At 36.6% G+C, this 14,662-nt stretch overlaps 1 protein-coding gene across 2 annotated transcripts in view; it reads left to right on the forward strand.

Annotated features, from left to right (window-relative positions):
* Positions 1-14,177, forward strand: part of LOC127576978 (metal transporter CNNM2-like) — a 62,619-nt gene extending 48,442 nt beyond the window's left edge. For both annotated transcript variants that reach the window (XM_052027806.1, XM_052027804.1), the window contains exons 5-7: positions 3,274-3,877; positions 12,468-12,566; positions 14,133-14,177. The gene's annotated coding sequence lies outside the window, so the exon portion shown is untranslated. The remainder of the gene's footprint in view (positions 1-3,273; positions 3,878-12,467; positions 12,567-14,132) is intronic.
* The last annotated feature ends 485 nt before the right edge of the window (positions 14,178-14,662 follow it).

The following is a 14,662-nucleotide window of genomic DNA, read 5'->3' on the forward strand; positions in this document are numbered from 1 at the left end:
GTGATGATAAGGTTATTCTGTTGTTAATGAACCCACAAACTAATCATTAAAATTCATTATTATTTGCCTACTTGGATCCGAAACACTCCTTATTGAGGATTGGCGAGCCTGACCTGGAGTTTCTGCTGGGCTGCCAGCCTGTCTTCTTTCAGCCCAATTTGCCCCAAAACAGCCAAATCTGCACAAGGATAGGTGGAATTTCAAAAGCAAGTTCCATCAAGCACAGGTTGAGTTCCCATGAGTTGTTGTACTATCTGAAAATTGTTGTGCTGGATGCTGGTCTCTCTCAGAAATTTGGCCACGATCTCAAAATCACCATCGCAAGTTTCCGCTAATTGCACCCATATGTGGGCCTGCAAGGCGGCTCATAAAATTAAGCTGGTCCCTTTGGATGCAAGGGCATTTTATTGGCATGTTTTAAATGCTTTATGATATATGTTTTAATTTACTAAGATACTGCTTTGCAATATTACTACCAAATGGTTTTGCATTTATATTTGGTCATTCTTAGTTGATTACTTGCGTGCAACAGATGAAGATTAAGAAAGTATTTAAAATGCTACTTTTTGCGATGAACTTATTTTCACATAATTAATCCAGTTGCACCATGTTGCCACTCTAAGCATATTGGATTTTTGCTTTGGAACCTGTATCCTTTTTAAATTAAATGCTGCCCATTTTTCATTTAAAAATATACAGATGATTTCTCAAAGTTGATGCAGTTTTGGTGCTCACAGATTGCTCCCAGGACAGAAATGGTAACCCTTGTCTGTAAACTTTACTCATAATTTGGTTCTCTGACCCTGGGATCAATTTCATGGCCTTTCATGTCAGAGTTATGAGGAAAGTTTAGGAAGAAGGCAGAATTCTCAGTCTTGAAAGGAGATGAATGAGTGGACCATAAGGATGTATGTTAGGAGAATGTAAATCTTCAATACTAGTTCAGGTTAAATCACAACTGTAAAGCCGTCTTACATAGAAAGAACCACATAATCAGCAAGTTCAGACCTGTGGTTAGGAAGCATTTCTTGACACAGTTATTCATGCCAGGCATAATATTCAGTTAGATCAGTAGATATAAATACCTTAGAATCAATCAAGGAGCAGTTAGGTGCAGTAATAGATTAAATATGTTTTTGGTCAGAAGATGAAGTTTAGATGGACCAAATTAACTTCTTCACATTTTAAAAATCCTGAAAACATTTTCATTGCAGACATTTTGCACATCCACAAAATGGCAGGGAATTTAATCCAGCCAATTTACAAAATTCCAAACTTTACTTATGCTAATTTTAATTCCCATTTATCAATTCTGTTGATGAGTGAACTGTTAAGTTTGAAGTAAACACTAGTATCAGCACCATTTGTATTTCATCATATGACCTAGATCAGTTTACTTGTGTGCTATTAGAGATAGCCATGTATGTTTTTAAGATTTCAACGAGCTAAGATTTCACAAATAATTTGCACATATTAAAAGCAAAGAACTTTTAAAGGATTCTTACCTGGAAGTTCAATTGCATTTCTTCAGCATTATGCAGTTGAAGATTTATTCTTTTACTGAAATACACAATACATTAAAACTCTGATAATCTAGCATCAGAGTATTCAAAAATCCTGATAACTCGGTTTATGGCTTTCTCATTCCTTCGGAGAAGGACGTGCTGCTAGAACTGGAGGTTGCAAGTGCAGGCCAACCCAGGGTCTGGAACACCAGGGGTCAGGGATGCGGATAGGTTTGTGGCCGGAACCAGGGCCCAGAGTACTTGTGTGTTTCCCACAGCCTTTAAGCTCAACAAGCTCACTAGAAAATATCACTTTTTTTTAAGAAAGAAAGTGAAATAAAAATGTTGGAGTAACATTCAGTAGTGCAGAAAATCTGCTGGCTGATATCACCAAAGTCCTGGAAGTGTTGAACTATTAGAGCTTACTGTAAATGGCCTTGCAGCTCACCTTCCATTGCTCTGAAAACTGAATTACATACTTCCTATCATGAGTGACCCTCACGATCCCAAAGCAATTCTCCATGTCATGATTGCTTATGATGGATTTATTTTCCCTTTTAAGTCATTAAAGGGGAATTTAGACCATGTTTTCCTGGAGCTGCCAGATGTTGGGTACTCCTGGGACAATGTGGTCTTACCAGTACAAAGCCTCGGTGGCCTGCTAGGTAAGTAAAACACCAGCTATGTATGTGATTGGCACCTGACAACCCTACCTCCCACCAAAACAGACTGGCTCCTCTCAATACCCAGTCATTACTGCCAGTTCTGCCTCTCTTAATCCCACTTTCCCTTCACCAGCAACCACAACCCCCATCAGATTTTGAGGTACAATGCCCCCCACGAGCCATGGGTCAGATGAGGCATGTGACTGACCTCCCGAGAGAAGGACCAGGAAGTTTTGCCTGCAAAATTATGGGCCTCAGTCACAAGAGGCTTTGCATCTGTGCCATAGGATGCACTAGAAGTTCCAAGTAACTGAGTATACATCATTAAAGTCAATGCAAGTCTGCAGGTAATGAGAAAAGTCTTCCAACGTATTGTGATGCTCTCTAAGACCCGTTCTCTTTTCTGTAAATATTTTGTGATTTTGCTTTAAGTTCCTAAGTCAGATGGTGTACATTGTTTAGAAAACTATCACTGCATCAGTTGTGTGTGACGTTGATGTAATACCTACGCATGTACAACTATTTGTCTCGTAGGTTATTCCAAACACTTTCATAAAGACAGCCCAGAATACCATTACTGTCATGAGGTTATGGTTAAAGCACAACAACTTACGTGATGTGGTCTGGGATAGTTTGATATTAACACTGGTTGAGTACTAATTTTCCATAGAAACTAAAGAATTCAGAGCTCAGTCGAATATACCCAATGATGAGCAGTGAATTTGATGTCCAGGATCAGAAGTGTAAATGGTCAGACATCCAGTTGGCTGCTAACTTCTGAAATATATATGTTTAAAGATTTTAATTGAGGACAAGATTGTCAGGTTTGATCCTGATGAAGCTTTCCCTCTCCAACAATTCATTGAGTAGCTTGTCAACATATGCAGAATAGAACAGAACATGGCCATACGTTAATCTATACAAGAATATAAGAAAGAGCTTTGGGAGAGGAAGTGATTTAAGCTGGTGTGTTACATAACTTACAAGATCGCTGGGTGAGGTTTGTGAATAAAAATAAATGATGCTTATTAATGTGAGAATTGTTCAGTTTTCTCTTCTGCGTACTAGGTATGTTTAAAAGCTGCATAACTTTTTCTGCTCAGATCACAAGGATGCAGTACGTAAATGCAGTAGCAGCGACCCAGATGGACAGCTCACCCCAGAGCCCTGAAGTCGAATTAGTCATAACGGAATTATCAAGTAAAGAGCCAGGCCCCGAAACCACAACAACAACAAATTCTTTGAATGAGAAGAACCTTGTGATTCGTAAGTCACTGAGACATAACACTGATGATGAAAATTAAATATAGTTTACTTGGATCCTCTGAGCCCTTGAAAGTATATCTAGCTTGGATGTCAGCACGAAGCATTCTGGCTTTTGGTTTCTAATTTATGGATGGGAAACGGAGAGTTAAGACCAGCTATCCACTCAACGTTACTGAAAACAAATTATTTTTATACCACAGTTTATGGCTGCAGTTGCTGTTGTATTTGATACCTTTTAAACTTCATATCCATGACCATGCAAGCTTGGTTGTTTGCCTTGCTTATTGTCCACTGTGCCTTAAACCCTGCACTGACTCCTCTTGCACAATGTCTGCGGCTTCACATTGAAACATTAAAGCCTTATGAACGGTTTTTGACTATGAAGAATGCTGATTGCAAAAGCCCTTGGAATGCTGCAATGCAATGCAATACACTACACAGGTTGTGTATTTTTTTTTCTTTATGTCAGTATTTATTTTTTGCTGTTTCTAACTAAAATGCATGTAATATAAATATTTCTACATATTGTACTCTTAGCCATTACTAACATGATAATGAGCTATCTCTGAAAGTTTTTTGTTGCTTGCAAAGGCATGCAAGCTGACTTAATCTGTTTAAGACTTGCCTCCCTCCAATGCAACATGAAACACATGGGATTGTTCATTACAACCACTAGTGGACAGATAGTACTTCCATTTTAATATGATCCCAGTTTTTGGAAATTCTAAAAAATACGCATTGACGCCTGCTCTCTTTAATGAATTGTTTCTTATCTTCATTAAAATTTACTGTCTATGCTATTAGTTGATACTGTTACTGGTGTTCACCTTTTTTTTTGCAGGATTATTTCATGTGGTTGCACGTAATTTATGTTTATTCAATGAGCATCTGTTTGCTTTAGCTGTGCCATTTGTTGAGAATTGCCACTGTATATTTTCCTGTTATTTTAATCTATTATGCTTTGTGCTCCTTTATTGGGTTTGTTGTAGATTATGCCACACGTTGATGTCTCAGGCTAATATGAAAGCTGGTATTCCATTCTTTCTGAGCACAGTTGAAATTATACTAAATAGCTGTGGGTTAAAGAGCTTTAATGGCCCTACTTGGATGCAGTCAATATCTAATTTTCTAAATTTATTTTTAATTTAATTGATAATATCAGATAAATGAATTTCATCTTAATATTTTGTTTCAGTGTTTTGTGTACACAGAATTCTATTTTTTGATGATATCTTACAAATGAAGTTTATAGGTTTTTGTAATATCTGGTTTTCAACACCATGTAAATGCAAACAGTTGATTTGGACTGATAAGTTATTACTTAGTTTATCAACTAGTTTTCAGAGTTAAATGTATTGACTTGATGTAAAGTCGAATGTCATTCCTATTATGTTACAGTCAGATGAATTAGCCATTGAAACACCAAGCAGATTATCTCAGCTGAAAATTTGACATAAACACTTCATATTTTAAAGAAGGCAATGTGGCAGTTTTCTAAAGGAACATCATGTGTATCAGAAACACTTATGTATATTTAATGAAAAGTATCTCCTTGACTTGAATAACCTACGTTTACCTGAACAATAATATTCCTATTATTTTAATTTTTAAAAATTCCAAACCGATTTTGCTTATTTTTGTGATTTCCTATTTGTCATTGACTTTTTTTTAGCATAAATTACTTGATCGTTGAGTTTTGACATGTTTTTAAGCTTCTATTTGGTAAAAGGCTTTTTTTTGGCTGCATACAGTAACATCACTGTTCCTGGCCAGAAGGGAGATGATTAGGTAATACCTCTGTTAGTTACACCTGGAGAGCAAGTGCTGTCAATGACTGTTTGCTGCAGGCATAAAGGTTCTTTTCAAATAGATCATGTATATAGATTTTGTTTGCTGTGAAATACACTGTTTGTCTGTAAATCTTGGCTTGCTGCTCAGTTCCAACTCTTGATGCAGTGGTCTCAATAGACTCTCTGAACATTTATTTACCTTTCTGTAGCAGCTTCTCCATTTCCTTAGGTGAGTGGGCTTATGTTACTGGCACTTTCCCCAGTTATTACAATACGCAGATTATCCACTCAGTGGTGCATCAGAGAGTTCTTGAATCCTTGACACCATAATCCTGCCTATAAGGTTTATATGCTTGCTTGGTGTCTTGATGTTGACACAGTTAAGAATGTATACATTATTGAAGAAAATGAGTCCATTAACCCATCCCACTACTTTAGAACCAATGGAGACACACGAGACTGCAGATGCTGGAAATCTGGAGCAACACACAAACGAGTTGGAGGAACTCAGTGGGTCGAGCAGCATCTATTGGAGGGAAATGGACAGTTAATGTTTCCAGTCTGGAATGATGAAGGGCCCTGGCCTGAAACGGTGACTGTTCATTTCCCTCCATAGATACTGCCCGACCCACTGAGTTCCTCCAGCTCCTTTGGGTGTTACTTTAGAACCAATGTAAAGTTTTAAGTGACCTAAATTACTGCTCTTCTGTGATGTGATAATGAGAGACCATTAATGTTGCTGTAAGCTCATAATACGAGGCAAAATGCTTCTTGCCTTTAACAATATGAGCCTAAAGAACAAATAACCTCTTTAAATTCTCAGTTCTGATGATAGGGCATTGACCTGAAACATTAACCATTTTTCTCCCCATAGATGATGTCTGACACGCTGAACATTTTCCAACATGTTTCGTTTTAGTTTATTTTTCAGCCTTTAGAGATCTTTGTTTAGGTTCCTTGAGTTAATTTTCTATTTATGTATAAGAAACAAACAGAAATATATTGTTCAAAATAAAATTAAACTGGCAGAAAATAATTTACATTAAGATTTTTCCACCCAGTTTAGGAGATTGTAAGAATGGACAATAACAGCACTGGTACACAGTGCCATGGGATTGTGTAAGTTTCTAATCTGATCAGGGCCACAAGAAGAGTGAGGAATGGGAGAAGATGTGATATCATCAGTTTAGAGTGGAGCTGTTGAAGGTGACCAACTGCAGGTCACAGTTGTGAAACTATATAAGGAATCTGAACATGATTATTAGATGTTCTCCCAAACCTCTGCCAGTCAGCTAAGAATAGTCCATGGCTCACAAAAGCCTAAAGTGAAACAAAACGTTTTCAAGATGAGTAGGTTTAAGAGAATGGACAATAATGTACATACTGTTATTAGAGTGTAAACTACCTGTCAAGTTGTGGTTTGGAAAAGATACCCTGTGTTGGTAACTGTCTCAGATACCAAGTAATTTGCACTGATATGCCATTATCCTCACAAAAAATGGTGCCTCAACTTCAACTTCCTGCGAGTTTGAAAATTTACTCCATTTGTACATTAGTTACTCGTTAAACGTCTGATATCTTGGACTGATATTTAAAAATGCATGAAATTTAAGTTTATGCAATGCTCCAGAAACTTTTTAGCCTAGAAAGCAAACAATTGAAACTGAGAAGTCTTATTGCTACAGGTGGGTTGTATTTAAATTTAATTAGGGGAATATTTAATTGCATTATTCTAATCTGAGAAATTTTGAGAAAGTATGTGAGGAGGAAGTATTTTTTTGGTTAATAGGCTGGTACTTATTAAAAGTCTTTCTTTTTCAATCCTTTTATTAGTTTTCAAATTAATACAGATTGATATATAGCATCAATATTTATACATGTGATACAAAGAGATCAGGATAACAATCATAGCATATATAATCATAAAGAACAATAAAATATAAAAAAAATCTGTAGATCCAACGATCTCTCAGTAAATGAATATAATATAAAAGAAAGGAAAGAAAAAGATTTATTATATAAATTTTTTAAAAAACCAAATCAATAAAAAAATTATAAACAATATAAACTAAACAAAAAAACTTTTTAAAAGAAAAACAAAAAAAAGAAAAAAAAACTGGGCTAAAATTTCTCAGTAGAAACAGCAATATTATGTCGTCAAGTCCGTTCCTCCAAGTTGGAAAGTTATTGAAAGGGGATCTACATCATGTGAAAATATTGAATAGATGGACTCCAAATATCTTCAAATTTAAGCGAAGGATCAACAGTACCACTCCTAATTTTTTCCAAGTTTAAACATGATATAGTTTGAAATAAAAGTCATTGGCAATAGTGCAGTGAGGGAGATGAAGAGAATTTTTTTATGTAGCTAGTTACCTGAAATGCTGTAGCTGAAAGGTGGGAGGAGTAAGTTTAGCCATAATTTTCAAAGGGGAATTATTTAAATATACTTGAAAAGAGTTGCAAAGCAAGTACAGTATGAGTGAGTGGACAAATTGGGTAGCTCTTTGAAAGAGTCAGCGATCATGATAGATTAAAGGCCTCCTACTGTGCTGTAAGATTTTGAAGTTCACCAAAGATAATAACACGGGGATGGTGCAAGTTTTTACCCAAGGTCTTCAATTTTGAAATGAAGAAGGGATATGGGAAGCAAGAGAATTTGGGGCATTGAAAGAAATGGAAGAAAATTAAAACAGCAACTAAAGAAAAGTTCATGGGAAAGAAAATATCAATAAACATTTATGAAAGAACGAAAGCAGTGAACCTACTAAAGTCTCAAAAAGAGAATCAGGACACAAAGGAAAACAACTTATTTATCGAGGGCACTTAATATTGCAGTATATAAAATGTTAGGTCAGAGTGTCAAGGGAGGTGTAGAGCTGTGTGTTGTGAGTGCCTATTTGGAAACTAATGCTATGTTTTCAGTTCTTGTTGAGGGGCTCATGGAAATGGTAAATAGGAGGAGATCAAGGTAGATCTTTGGTGAATTCCAGAGCTTTCCCTGTCCTTGGCTTCTGCTTCTGCTTCTTGCGCAAGTCTATGCTAGCTATGATAAAACTATTGCTAGTTTGTGAAGTTCTGTTTTTACTTCACAGGAGCTAATCTCCCTATTCATTATTGAGCTTCTACCAATCTAAATGTTTATTAAATTTTGGGAACAGAACCATTTAAAGATTGCAACCATTCATAAGTTGTAAGTATATCACTTGAACGGACAGAAGGAAATCAGTGATAGTTGATAATATCCCTGGTAATGCGAACTGACAGTATTCAAAAGCTGACACTTATTAAAGAGTTAAGATTTAACTGCATAACTAAGACAACATTGTTCTAATGTTCATGGAAAGTAAATGATTGTAAGGAGGGGGTTAATTATTCAGTACAGACATCAAATAAGAGGTATCGTCTTTGTCAGAACTTGATATTACCTAATAAGGCTTTTGAAGTGCTGCACCTTTTCTAAAAATGAAAGACTGAATACTTTGTTTTTCGGAATGATTTTGTTTTTCTATTTGCTGTGGTTTGGGGAGTTTTTGGGAGGGAGGGAGAAAGGGATGGTGGTGGTTGAGCCCAAGCCTGTTTTGGGACAAATACAGTTTCTCCACTGCCACTGCTTTATTCTGGCTTAAATTAGTTTTATAGTAGCAACTTTTATAAATGGTGACTTATAAGAAAATTTAAAGCAGAGGTTGCAAGAATTCATTTTTCCAAAATATTTGCTCAGTTTATGTGCTAGAACCCAACAGAAGGAACTTCTGCTTTTTAAAGGTGAAGAGCCATCCATCAATTCAATCTACTGTTAACTTGAAAGAACTTTTAAGTTAAATTGTGACATAAGTCAAAGTGGAATTGCACTCAAAATTCTGCTATGCTGTTATATTCCAATTGACAATTTGGGGTACTGGATAATTTAAACATATATAGTACAAATTTAAAAAAAAAATTGAGGCTCTTTCCACCAATTACAGTCAGTACAGGTAGATAGATGAATACTGCTGAACTGTTAGGATGCCTACAAATACATGCATCTGTCTCTTCTTGTCCTTGCCGTATTAAATGGAGTACTATAGTATATATGTGAAAGAACTTGCCCTTGCAACAAAACTGTTTCTCATGGTACCGAGAATTGTACAGTTGCACAGTACTTGTGAAATTTAGCTTAAGTGGCCCGTTTATAGTATTTGCCAACATTTGTTTACTGCTGCATTTTTTTTTTAGTGTTTTTTAGTTTTAAACTTATTGCAGGTAATTTTTTTATGGATAATTTGCACATTGCAGGCACCATCACTTTGATCGGCCTGCTTTATTTAAAAGTGACCCATGTTCAATCTTTCTATTTTTGTGCACTTCTCTGTACTATTGTGAACAGTTATTGACTTTTGTTTGTTCCTTCCAGCATTTCAAACTAGATTTGGTATTTGAATGTAAACCATTTCTCCTCTTCATCTGCATGTATTTATTTAATTTGATGCACCATGTCTGTTTTGGAAGATTAAGCAGAATAATGTTGGAATGAGATTTCATTCAAATATTATGATGAATATTGCATAAAATATTTATTAAACATTAATTCTGTTTCCATCATCCTTATGGGCAGTGACTTCTGGATTCTATCGACCCTGATTTTAAAAATAATCATTGCTTCCTCCTTGCATCTTGCAAAATTTTTGAACTTTGCCTCTGGATGCATTTGCCAGTTAGAACAGCTTTCTACCATCTTCATTATCTAAAGCATTTGTAACTTGCACATCCCTATCAAATTTCCTCTCAGTCTTTCCTGTTTCAAGTCAATCAATACAAGATTCTCTATTCTATCCTTGTAACTGAAATCCTTTGTGAACCCTCTATAGGATCTTGACATCCTTCCTGAAAAATTCTACGCAATATTCCAGGTGTTGTCTGTTTGTGATCACACAATACATCTGAAACAAAGCTAGGACAAACCCTTTCTATTTCTCATACTGTGTGTCTTCCAACCCGGATAATTGTTCTAAATATTAAATTCTGTTGATTTTGTTTTAAATGAAAACATATTTAACAGTGAACACAGCTGAATTATTCATATTGTAACAATTAATGAAATTTTCTGGGATAAAATCTTCTGCTTACATTTAAATCATTATCGTTTTACTTTCTTTTCTCTTTCTTGCTTCCTGTCCTAGTGCCTGTTGAAATGAAGCACTCAGAGTGAACTCCAGGCCAGCTAAGATAATTGATTTGTTTTATAAATTTGTGCTTATAAACAATGGTATGTTAACGATGAACTTTAATAGCAAAACATTTTATGGTCATCTGCCATTGAGCCATAAGACCTTAAATTTGGATCATTTATTTTTAAAACGTGCACTAGCTGGAAATATTGAGCATGATTTCACCAGCATGCATTTGCAAGCTTCCGTGACTGTTCTTTTGCTTTCTGACAGATGGTGTTCTTTAACAAACTTGTCAATGGAGTCATGGTTGTCTAAATATCTTTCTAGCAGTAAGACTAGAAAAGACTTGACCTTCCAGTCAACTGCTACACTTTAATGCCTCCTCACTGTTGTTGGGTTTGCCTGCCCTAGCTTGTCTAGACAGAGAATGAAAAAACTGAATCGGCACTTAAATGCTCTAGAATTTGTTGGATCAGCCATGGAGCAATCCTGCATTAAGACCAACAAGGCATGAATAAGAATATCTAGTTTTTTTTGACCCTCTTTTGTTTTCCTTTACCCATCTCCCTTTTTGCTCTTTCCCAGAGGAAAGTTCAGATTTAGAATTCAGCCCTGTTCTGTAGGTATGAAAAGTGGGATTGGAACATTTCTTATTTACATTAGTCAACTGAAATATTTAATTTAAAATCTTTTAGTTCAAGTTGGCTTATCCCTTTTCAGGGATACTGTTACAACATGTCTGCAATGTCCACAGGACATCGCAGTATGAGACAGAGGTGAGTGCACATCATGAAAACATAAAATTCAACATTTGATAAAAGTTTTCTCTTGAACTTATAATAGGGCAAATCATGGTTTGCCATACTAAATTCATTCTTTAAATTTTTGGATGTGGGACCAATTTAAAGCTTTGTGGCCCTCAAGAAAATTGATACTCTAACTATTGAATTGGGCTGAAAGCTTTCCAAAAGGTTAATAAGGATATTTTCCTAATGGGCAATGGATGGTAAAAGTGATTTAAAGGATCTTTGAGAAATATCCCATTGGTCCTAACAGGTTACAAAGAAGTTAAAATAATTTTCAGTCACAAGTGAGTGAAACAAGACCATTGGGGCCATTCATTTGCAAGTAAAACAAAATGTTATGTGAGATTTTTATTCCCTTACATTTGTTTTCCTGAGAAGGTGTAATCATTGCTGTTGTTCATAATACAATTTTAAGTCATATGTGCCCCATCTTTCACTTGTAGACTCTTCTTCATTTGGCCTCATATATGGCTTATCTAACAAGGAGGGGTTAACAGAGCTAGGGATGCAACCTAATTTGACCTTTCTCACTCAACAGCAAAAGGGAAAGTTAATCAAAGAAGCTTCAAGTTACTCAAGTATCTGCTCAACATACTGCTGTGTTCTGTTCTATGCCACAATGTTTTGGTGAGAAAATGATAAGGAATTAGCTGAATCTCAACAAATAGTAAGACTCAGTTTATCTGTATAGAATAAGGACTCGGCCAAGAATTTCCATTTTCCTTTTCATTTGTCTCTTCTCCCCTGAAAATAGGATTGAGAAGGTATTTCAAGCAGTGATAACGATATGGAACATAGAAGCTTCTCAAGGCATGCTTGAAAATATTTACCAGTGGTTGGTTGATGATGGGTTTAAGAACAGAACTCACTTAAGATGACCAAAAGTTGTAAAGTTTTGATTTTTCTCTAGTTTGTGATTTCCTTTCACAGCTTAGTGACATCCTCCCTATTACAGAAGCTTTGTACAGGTGAGCAACAGCTTGTTGTCTGATGTTTACTAATGGAAACAGTATACTAATAGAATATTAATCCAACAGAAGGCAATCCAACAACTGTTGGCTGACATTTAAGCAAGTAACTCTTTGCATTCATAGTGTCCTATGCAGTAAACTGTGTCTGGTGTGTTCTAATCCCTTTTAACCTTGTAATTGACTCCAGTTTGGTATTGTAGAATGAATGTGTTGTACTTTCTGCTGAGGATAATGCTCTTTCTTTGTACATGCAAGAAACTGATTTGAAGTGAAGTATTTTTCAGTTCCACAGCTTTGTGTATCACTTCCAGGCAGCCAATCAGATGGAATGAAAAGCCCAACTGGTCCATTTTTCTTGGGAATAGAGCCAGAGAATAGCTCTGATACAACTGGATTGAAGATTAAACAATGTAAGTGTATTGTTCACATTAAATAACATAACCAAGAAAAAGAAGTATCAGCCCTTAAGCCAAACAAGGTGCTAAGCTTGAAAATGTGTTCCTTATGGTGGGCCGAAGGGCCTGTTTTGTGCTGTATGGTTTTTAACTGTAAATAAAAAGCTAAGGTTCAAATAGGGCACTAGTGAGCTTCATTATGCTAATGAAATGTCTGAGATCTCTAGTTACAATAATCTAGTTCAATGTTGTGCTTCCTAACAAATCATATGTTAAGTCACTGCCTTGGATAGGTGATAATGATTTCCTCCAGTAAATTCCAGGATACATCCATTTGTTCCCAGCACTGCATTTACTCAAACTTCCTAGGCAGTACCTTCCAAACTCTTAAACTCTGCCACCAAGAATGACAAGGACAATTGCATGGGAATCCTTCATCATTGCTGGGTCCAAATCCTGGAACTCTTTCCCCCTACCCCAACAGCTTTGTGGAAGTATCTTCACTAAAGACTGCTCACCACCACCTCCTCTCAAGGTTGGTTGGAATACACAATAATGTGCCTTGCCAGCGTTGCCCTCATTCTGGAAAATGAACTTAAAAAAATTATAGTAGAGGACATAAGTGAAATGTAGGAGCCTGGAGGAAATACTGTTTCAACCTGAGATTATAGTCACAGAGTAATACAGCACGAAAACAGGCCCTTTGGCCCAACTCATCCATGCCAACCAAGGTGCCTACTTGAACTAGTCCCATTTGCCTGCATTTTGCCCATATCCCTCTAAACCTTTCCTATCCATAGAAAAGACTAGTGGCGTAGACAGTTAAATGCAAATCACCATATAGGGTATGATTGACCCGTCACACGAGGGCAGAACCTATGAAGCATAAACTAGAGGAAAGGTCTACAAAGCTGCATCCCCACCGCAGGAAGAAAAATTTAACCTGATGAAGAACTTTGATTCATTTAGCAGTTTTTGTGTGTGAACAGCTGTGTTTAAGTAGACACTTTGAATTTAACCTCTTTGAAACCACTGCTTAAGTACTCGGGACACTATAGTTGGGCCCACTATCTTGGGATAGTCCCAAGTGCTATTCAATTTAAATGGCCTTATTGTTATGGATATCAAGTAAGGAATGGATTGAGTGATACTTCCCATCCCATGGTCAGAAATGAATAGCAGTTACCTGGGCAAGGAATTGACCAGCTGCAAACCCCTCAGGAAGTGCTGATACAGCCTTCATCTGAGTGGAGGAAATAAGGTAAAGATAGGAGTATTTTTTAAAAATTGCTGAGAGTCATCCTGTGCACTCTCCTGTATCCTATAACAGCTACCTTTCAGCAGAGTCCTGTGAACAACTCGTCTGTGTTTTCTGCACCCGGAAACAGTGCGTGCCAGAGACAAATAAAAGGATGGTGGAGTAAAACGAAAAAGCTTCAGAGCAGCCTTGTGAAATAACTGGCAAGAAACGAAAACATTTCAAAGCCCTTTCTAATGAGTTAAAGATTTCAAAACCAATGCACTGAAAGTCTTTACCCTCTTAAGCTGCATTCCTGCGAATTAACTTTGTTTTACTTTCAGCTGGTGAAAACGTCGGCACAAACGTTGATCTGAGGTCAATAGTCCCGAGAGGAAAGAAGGGCACTTCACTTAGCAGCGGTTCAGAAGAGACCCTTGGCAAAAGACTTCTGAGGGAAACTAAGTTAGTGCAACTTTTGACATTGTTTAAAAAAAAACAACCTGGCCCTTGTGAAATGCAATACAATATATTATGGCTGTAGTACATGGAGATTCTGTATTGAATTGAGGATCGAGAAAACAAACATTCTTCAGGACAGAAGAGTGTCCATTGGGTTCAAAAAGCTTCGTCCATTTGTGGCATAACAATTCCACAATGTTAATTGTCGTCCTTCTCTTCCCTGAAAGACTGAGATGTGGTGTTTTTTTAAGTTGGCTTCACTTCCAGAGGGCTGTGAATGATCAGTCACTGAGTGTACTCAAGGCTGAGATCGATAGATTTTTGCACACTAAGGTAACCATGGAATATGGGACTTGGCAGGAAAGTGGAATTGAGATGCAGGATCAGCTGTGATATTACTGAGTGGTAAGCA

This window comes from Pristis pectinata, chromosome 12, assembly GCF_009764475.1.
Source record: "Pristis pectinata isolate sPriPec2 chromosome 12, sPriPec2.1.pri, whole genome shotgun sequence".
NCBI classification, from domain to species: Eukaryota; Metazoa; Chordata; class Chondrichthyes; order Rhinopristiformes; family Pristidae; genus Pristis; species Pristis pectinata.